The 9084-nt window shown below is 38.5% G+C and overlaps 1 protein-coding gene across 20 annotated transcripts in view; it reads left to right on the top strand.

Moving 5' to 3' along the window:
* Positions 1-1815: 1815 nt before the first annotated feature.
* Positions 1816-9084, top strand: part of ZBTB20 (zinc finger and BTB domain containing 20) — a 636327-nt gene continuing 629058 nt past the window's right edge. For all 20 annotated transcript variants that reach the window (XM_043512102.1, XM_043512062.1, XM_043512053.1 and 17 more), the window contains exon 1: positions 1816-2568. The gene's annotated coding sequence lies outside the window, so the exon portion shown is untranslated. The remainder of the gene's footprint in view (positions 2569-9084) is intronic.

Genomic DNA, 9084 nt, shown 5'->3' with positions numbered 1-9084 from the left:
CCCACATACTCTTAGTTGCCTCTGCCTGTGGGGAAAGCTTCCAAATTGCCTCTGCATGGGGAAGATAACTAACAGATTCTTCTTGATTCTTACTCTGGTTTCTCGGACAGTTTTAGCAGATTTTTGCTTTAAGATTTGGTAGAGATGGGCCTGTGTTGCAAAGTTTGGATCGAGAGCTGAACTTTTCCAGATTCTCAGCAGGTGTCTGATTGGAAAGATGGGGTAGTTTGGATCTATCTTATAAAGGATCCCAGGTTGGGAAGTTAAAATCCGGATCTCAGCTTCCCTACGGTTTGAGGGGACTCAGATACAGAGCTGAATTTTGCAAAGATTCAGGAAGATCAGTTCCAGTTCAGCTCAAGATGAAATCTCTTTCATATCTTGAGAAAGTTTGGACCCGGCTCTCTGGTTTTTATGAGACTCCAAACTCCCTCAAAGCTTTAGGGAGTTCAGATCGGGTATTGTGGTTCTGATCTAGATCAAGACTTCACTCAAATTTTCATGGTTTGTTTCAGGGGCTCCTGTTCAGACCTGGATCTGAACATTCTCAAAGCTAGAGGGGAATCAAATCCAGCTCTTCAGTTCTTATCCAGATCCAGAGTTCCCCAGTGCTTGAGGGAAGTTGATCTGTTTTTCCAATGTGGATACAGATCTGAAATTCTAAAAACATGCAGTAAGTTCTGATCAAGATCTAAACTTCCATCAACTTGAGAGGGTTTGGATCCAATTCTCTGGTTCAGAGCCAAATCTGAACTTTCCCAAAGCTTAAGAGGTTCAGATTCAATTCTAGGGCCTTAATTTGGATCTAAACTTCCTTAAGCTTGAGGGGCTCAGATCTGGTTCTCTGGTTCAAATCCAAGTCTGAATTTCTCTAAAACATGATTGGGGTTAATATCTCTTTTCTGATTTGAATCCACTGTACATAGATGAAAGTGAACCAAGAAGTTCAGATCTGGATCCAATTACAGTTGCACCCAGTATTAAGGGCTGTTTATGTCTGATGTCCTGAATTGGATCTCTATCTATATTTTTGAATTTGAATCTCAGGGACTACCAAGGTGATATGAAATGTATAGGTGTATACAAACCCCTGTGAACTTCAGATGCTGAGTTTCACATAGGTCAACTCATGCTTATCAGTAAATCTCCTGAACTTAGCTTCTATATTCTTCCTCGTAATGATAATGATACTTTATCGTTCTATTTTCCTCTGAGGGCCAAAGCAAATTAATCCTCACAGCTCACTTGGGAGGCGAGTAATTATTACTTAGATGCATTTTACGGATGGGGAAACTGAGGCAGAGATGAAGTGACACATCCATAGCCAGAGAGTAAATCAGTGGCAGAGCCACAGTTAGAGGCCTCTTAATGCCCAGTCCCCTGTCCTAACCACAAGAACATATTTCCTCTCCAATAGTATATGTTCTTGAAGTCCAGGAAAACAAAAGAAATATTAGGGCCAGCATGCAGAATTGATGTAAACCATATATTTTCTCTAGATGTGGCAGATTTTTTTTGTAATATCTGAGTTTTCTGTAGACATAAGCAATCTATTGCTTCTCCCCCATTTCTTCTCCCCCCCGTGGGAAAAATGGGGGTGGGGTGTATGCTTCAGCCCAGACCTTTATTTTAAATAAACTTGGCCTGGTTGCCATTGGAAAAAGATTTCTTTACTTGAGGGATTTATTTCTGTCCTTGCAACACTGTACTATATGCATTGCACCTGTTCAGACATAAGCACAGTTCATTATTATAGCTGTAGGGGCAGAAGCTTACTAATTCATATATATTGGGGGGAGAAAATGTTGGGGAGAATGGCCCTCTCTTTTAATTTGCTTACTGAGCAACCTCTTGAACAGACTTCTTCCTCCAGATCAGTTTTCTCTGCTCCCCTATTGTCTGGGGAAACCTGTCTTCTGGAGCTTCGTTCTTGAAAGATCTCATGACTTTAAAATCATCAGTGGGCTTTGTGTAGCCTGCCTGTCAAAAGAGATATGTTTACACCTTCCCTGCATGTGTTAAAGCTATAAGGTTACGGAGGAGAATGGCTGATACATTTCAGTGCTTCATGCTAATATGCACAAAATGTATTTATGATAATTACATGGACTGTCTGAAACAATGCATTCCAACATTCTGTAACATAAATAAGAAAGGTGGAGCCAGCTGGCTGTAAACAGTTCATTTGCCAGCAATCCTGATCTGCACTATATACCTTTTTTACACTGTCTCAGTCTGGCAGTATTGAACCTGTTGCTGCAGTAGCCGAGTTGTATTTTGCTAGATAGGGGAAGGAGGGTTGTCTGCTGTCTGGTAGGAGGGCTTTGTCTGTGTGTGCCTTTCTCTCTCTCTCCCTCTCACACTCTCGCTTGCGCTCTCTCTCTCTCTCTCTCTCTCACTCCCTTTCCCGTCTCTGTGGTTTGTAAGGTAGGTTGCAGTGTGTGTATATACACAACATCAAGAGCAGGAAAATGGACTCATTAGGGAGGCAGGCAGTCATTACCACTCACACTGTACTTCCAGGGAGACAGCGACTATGAGGAGACAAACTGAGGACTGGGGAACAAGGTAGGCCAGTCAACTTTTATAAAAAAAAAAAAAAAAAAATCCTGCTCCCCCCAGCCCCATGACACTTCTTTATTCTTTCACCCCCACCCTCTCTATTTTTAATATAGAGATATAAGTTTGTCAAACCCTTTTGCGAGCTTAAAATTTGGAACATCTATAGAAGGCCTTAGCCTTTACAAATGTTTTTTTCCCCTTCTACTTATTTCAGGGTGTGCCCCCTTATGATTCACTTTAATTACTTTTTTTTTTTAACATCAATGAAGGAAACAAATATGTTTGTTTTCCAACACTAGTTCCAAGTAAATCAATATCTTTCACTCTTTTAAATCAGCCCTCTCCGTATGTCTGTGGGTCTCTGCTTTTTTCTTTTCTGTTTATGCAGTTCCATCTGTCCGTCCATATATCATGTTCTCCTTATTTACTGCTAAATGGGTTTTTGTTAGTATTTGCCAATGAGTTTTAGCTGTATTGCTGGTGACCAGGTTTAACTGTGACTCTTGTTCTGTTTTATATTTACTATAAGTTTAAAGTCCATGTTTATTGTACATTAAATAAAAACAGAAAGCAGGTTCCACTCTTTCTGCCAGGATTTTTATTTTAAAAATTTTGGGGGGGGGGAGGGAGAAGGGGAAGTGATTTTAATTATCGTACATGTACTTTTCCCTGATGGATTTTTAAAGCATTTATTTTAATTTTTTTAACTCTTTATTTTACTTAAGAGGGAGTGGGAGATATATTAGAACTTTTATGTTGCTGATTTAATGTAACATCATAGAGGCAGGACTGGGTTAATATGAATTCAAACTTTCTAAGAGGGAGTTTGTATCTTTGGTTGCCCTCCCCCCTACACGGTTGTGCTTGTGTTTCAGTATGTGTATTTGGAGGGGGGAGGTAGATATCCTTTTACAGTGGAAACAATTTATGAAATCTTTTGAGCCATTTTGTCTAGAAACAGTAACTATTTATTTACCATATTTTCATTCCATAAATAACCTTTGTATATGTTATTTCAAACATAGAGTGTGTCTGTGGATTAATTATTATTATTTTTCTGGGTTTGTATTGCGTTTCATAGCCCATTTAACATTGCTGAGTTTTTCAGGCTAGCCTTATCATAGGTTCTAAAGGCTGGTTAAATAGATCCATTCGAAATGGGCTTTTTATCTGAGCTCTTGTCAGTGCTGTCGGAGAGTAAAACTGCTACTCTATTGGTAAAAAAAAAAAAATTAAGACAGACAGTGAGTGGACGTGAGTTATATAAAACATTCTGGAGAATCCATGAGTAATTATAGAAAATGGACGCTGATCAGTGGAGATCTCTTGACAATAACAATCACCTTTTTAAATAGCAAATTATTTAATAGTAAGAGGCAGACTATTTTAAAAAAAAATCTATTAGGCCTTTCCGATAACACATGTCCATAAAACAGTATTCCTAGCCCACCTGGGATTGTACAGGAGATTCTTCAACACATTATCAGGGTTCAAATCTTGTGAAATGTTTATTAAAAATCCACTTTTTTTTGGAGAGTAGACAACTTTTGGTACCAACAGGTTTATGTTTTGTATTTTTATATCCTGTATCTTGTAACTCTCTCATCTCAACAAAAGTGACTCCTCACTGGACAAACCAAGTCAGTTTAAACCCAAAACAGCAAATAATCAACTGGCTGTGTAGATACAGAACCCATTCACTCTGTCTTATTAGTTTTTTTTCCAGGGCCTAAGTGGAACTTTTCAGTGGATTTCTGTAGGATTTTGTCAAGAATCGGTAGTCCATCTGTTAGTTCAGGAATGAAATTTGGTGTTTTCCACTCCCTTTCCTGCCTGTTTTCAACTCGGGCTACTAATTAACATTTGGTCGACAAACTTTAACTCTTTTTATTGCTGCAAATTACATGTCACTGTAGTAAAATATTTCCCCCTCCCCCAATCTCAAACCTTGAAACTCTGATGTGAGCATATAGGGAACTGAAGTATTTCCAAAAATTAAGGGCTCTCATATGGGGGAACATTTGATGCCATTTTGGGGGGGTTAACCTGGAGTGATGGAGCTGGAATATTAGCATTCTCTCTTCCCTCCCCCCCCCATGAAGTACTGTATGTCTATGCATTTCTAGACACCCATCACTTTCTTTTGAACCAGTACAGGTGTGTATGATCTTTTTCAGCACTGATTTCTATCTGTGTGAGTTTTTGTGAAACTGATGTTGGGACTCCTTAATATATGATTAACAGAAGTCATGGTCCATCCCAACTTTTCCAAATAACTTTAAAAAAGATTACAAAATATCAATTAATTTTATGGAAACCCTAGGAAAAAAGAATTGCCTAGTGAGAGAAGCAGAATGTGTGAAACATTTTTTATCATCCAGCAGGAAGAAAAAAAAATAAATTATTTTTAAAAAATACTTTGCCATTAAAATGATTTAATTCTCTGTAAAATCAAAGTATTTTCTATCAAAAGGCTTAGCTCTGTCTATGGCACAAAGTCTATTTGCTATGTGTGTACAAAAGCAAAGGGGAGAGTGCCTAAGTAAACTTAAAGCCAGCATATGATGCTGTAGTTGGAACTCCAAAAGCCAAAAGTCTTTTGGCACAGGGGTGTATAACAGAGTTGGAAGACCTGACATTAGCCAACCTCAGGTTCTTGTGGGGTCTACATGTTCCAGTCCTACCAACCCTTTCAGTCTAACAGAGTAGAACCCTGCTGTGTTGAGTGGGTCGCAGTATGCTTTATTTTAGTGTTGGAGCAGACAGTTATCTAACACACCCACATGAGGAAGTTCTCTGGAGCAGTTATTTCATGCTTTGCCATGCCCTGTAGCTAACGCAATTTTGGACTGGATGGCGTGTGTGTATGCTTCTTTAACTCCTGTGAGATCAAAGTGAGTGCTGGATTTTTTAACAGGGCCAAAACATGGGGATACCAGATAGTTAAACCTAAATGCCAAATAAATACCAAGTCTAATTATTTTTAGTATTTTTTTAGGAGGAGAGATAAATATCAATCTTGTTTATTTTGATATACACAGTTGTTGTAATTTCCTGAGTTGGATATATCATAATAGTAAATATTACTCAGTTTTCCTATTTCCACATTTTCTCCATAGGCCCAGCTTACTCATAAGGGAACAGCTGCAGAACATGTTTAAAAATGTATTATCATTTGTATAAAACTGAGATTTAAATGGAGAATGAGATCCCTGCTATAGAATTCGGTAGGATGGTTTAAAAATCCCATAGACAGGAACTCATATTCTGTTAGATTTTATAGGTTTTAAATGTCATTTCAGGAAACTCCTGCTTAATTTCTACAGCCTGTATTGTGCCATTAGTTTTTAAGCAAAAATATATCAAACAGGGGTTTTGTTTATAAACTGATGGCATTATATGTCCCTATATAATCCAATTAGTTTCGTTCCTATATCATTTTATAGGTCTTTTCCACAATGATGTGTTGGGGAAGATGAGTACTGTTGCAAGGAGTTCACAGATGTGAAAGGGAAATTAATAACTCAAATCTAGCTTCAAGTTATTTAGATATTTGTGGGGGAAAAGTCTTTGACAAAACCTAAGGCCCATAGAAGTGGTTCAGAATTCTTTTAAACATTCCAATGGGATCAGTTGTTTTTAAAACAACCTATTGTTCCCTCTGCTGGGTTTGCAACTCAAATCTTGCTGCACTGAGAAACTGATGGTAAACTAAAGTGAAACTGACTTCATTGATTTGCTGTCTGGCCCAAGAAAATTCGGAAAATAAACAAACAGCATCAACGGTATAAAATTGGATTTTTAATATTCTTTCTCCTCTAATAATCCAGGGTTTTACTGGTACTTTTTAACTAAGGTCTAAATCTTGAGGATCTTATGAAATGTTTACTCAATTTTAGCTCAGGCATGCTCTCGTTGATTTATGAAGTTTTGAGTAAGGGGTGAATAAAGTTTGAGTAAAGAGGATTTGCCCCAATTTGGTTTTTAAGTTGACACTATCCCTTGTATTCCTGTTCATTATTTATCTAATTTTAATTTTAATGCTTAGTCCTATAGTAATTATCAAATTCTCCTTTTAGTAGAAATTGGGCTCTTCATAATGATGACTAATTATGTATGTATTTGATTTTCTGCATATACAGGACCTGATAGTACAATCTTCCCATGTATACTGTGTAGATTGCAGTCACTTCAATGGATGTTCTATTTGTATAGGGTTTTCAGGAATGGGCTCATAAGAAATAACTGAAACATTTGTGGCTAGCAGGGATATGGGTATGTGCTTGTCCCATGGTCTGTGGGCCAGCAAGGACTGAGAGTATTATGGAGTCAGTTTGTCACATACCTCTTTTATGGCCAGTGTAGGATCAGTGTTGATAGATAGCAGGGGGTAGGAATAGGAGGTACATCCAGCTTTCATCGGGGAAGGCTATCTATCTTGGAGCATTTGAGAATCCTGGATGGAAAATTGGGGTAATGGCAGAAGACTATGCTGAAAAAGAAAGTAGTTACTCTCTGACAGCCCTTTGTATGTATTATATGAAATGAACATGGGGCTCTCAATCCAGTTCCTAATGGGCAGATGTCCGTATTACAAAATCAAATCACAAAAGCCATTGATGGTTGGCAGTGTGAAAAGAAAGACTAAATGGGCACAAAGACAGAACTCTCAGGAGTAGTGGTTCCCTCACGGTCAGGAATAAGCCATGTCAACAGCATAATGTGAAGAAGATTTTATTGCTGCTGCCTGTCTTATACCTGTTCTGTGACTGTCATTCTGGCATTATTCAGCAACTCTCTGTGTGTGTGTGTGTGTGTGTGTGTGGAGGTAGGTAGGTAGATAGATATGTTAAGAACAGTCCTGCCTAATTCAAACATTGGCACAACTTATAGGGCTTGATTCTCTAGTGTCTTGTACCTTGTGTCATTATTTACACCTGTGCAAAATGAGTGCAAAATGTTACCACAGGTGTGTGTGAGTGAGAAGAAAATTATGCTTTGGTAGTATTTTATGCCTAATTTGCACAAGTATAAGTGACAGTGCAAGGTCCCAGGAAGTGGCAAAGCATGTTCATTTTGTCCCTTCCTCGATGTCCCAGCCAGAATTAAATTAGTGGTTATCTAATTTTGTATTTTCAAAGTAGTGAGTTTGGTAAACTCAGCAATGAAGAAGAAAGAAAACCTGAATGGTAGGCTGTGAATCTGCATGCAACACATTGTATAGTTCCTATAGAAACTTTTAGAGTACTGAAGTATTACCATTCTATAAATTACATAAAGATCATCTGAAAATGTAATGCTCACACAATAAATTTACTTTGGAACTGTGGCACTGCTACTAATGCAAGAGTGGTCTGCCCTTTGATCCTGAGGGCAATTCATCATGGGAAATTACCTGCACTCTACTAGAATACTTTTACAGTAAAGTAGTTGGTTTCTAGTCACTTGGTTCCAAGATGATTAGTGGCTGGGAATGTGATCAGTCCCTTGGAAATATGAACCTGGAGTGGGAAAAGTGCTTTGTGGGACCTCACTGTGATCCTTCCAATTGACTGAAAGTTAATTATAGATGTGTGCCCCAGGGAGTCTTATGTCATTCTCCTTGGCTGGGTAGATGGTGACCATGATGCAGGAATTTGACGATAATGGTTAGGGAGAATCTTTGAGACTCCAACAGGGATGTTGAGAATCCAGGTAGGAAGTGAGGTAGGGATTGAAAACATATCCATAGGCATGCTTTGTGGGGGCGGGAAGGGGGGGGATAATATTTGACCGTGTGAAGGTCTTTTTTGTTACCTATATCTTAGCCCCAGTTTTTTCCTTGTTCTTTATTTTAATCTTCTTTTTCGAAGATGCTGTTTAAGCACCAAATTGTCCCATCTGCTCACAGATGAAGGTTACATAAACCCAACAGATCCCTGCTTGGAAATTGGGTACTGTACTGTTGCTGTGGTATCCATCTCCCCCTCTCTATAACCCTTAGAGTCTCTGGCTCCACCTGTTACACTCCACTGTGTTGGCCCCTAAACTCCTAGCAATTTGGTAGATTACTGAATTACAGGAATCGGAGGTGGACAGAATGCTGAGAATTAGAAAACAAACCATTGTTTAGATACCAGGACAAATTGTTTAATTGCTCTTGTGCTCCCTCTGCTGTTTCTCTATAGAACTAATAAATCCTATCCCTAGGGTCATGCCCATGTCCTCTGTGAGGGTGCAGTACAAAATGGGATGTTAAAAAAGTTGATTTCAAGCTGTTTTGAAATGGAAAACATTGGTAGAGAAAAAAAGCTTCATATGAAGAATATGAAAAGCAGTGTATCCTAGAAAAAGTATTTTACATCATTGTTCTTTTAACATTTGAACCATCCTAACCTGTGATTCTTCCGTCTACCCTTGCTTTGTCATGCTTCTATGGGGCAGGAGTCTTTCTCTGTGTCATTTCCCAAAGTCTGAATTTCTTCCTATTGTTGCTGCTATCACTAAGATATTTCCTACATGAGGGCTCTATAGAAAAATATT

The sequence above is a fragment of the Dermochelys coriacea genome, chromosome 1 (assembly GCF_009764565.3).
Source record: "Dermochelys coriacea isolate rDerCor1 chromosome 1, rDerCor1.pri.v4, whole genome shotgun sequence".
In the NCBI taxonomy this organism is placed as follows: domain Eukaryota; kingdom Metazoa; phylum Chordata; order Testudines; family Dermochelyidae; genus Dermochelys; species Dermochelys coriacea.
The sequence above is the reverse complement of the archived record's forward strand: the minus strand, read 5'-3'. Positions and strand labels throughout refer to the sequence as shown.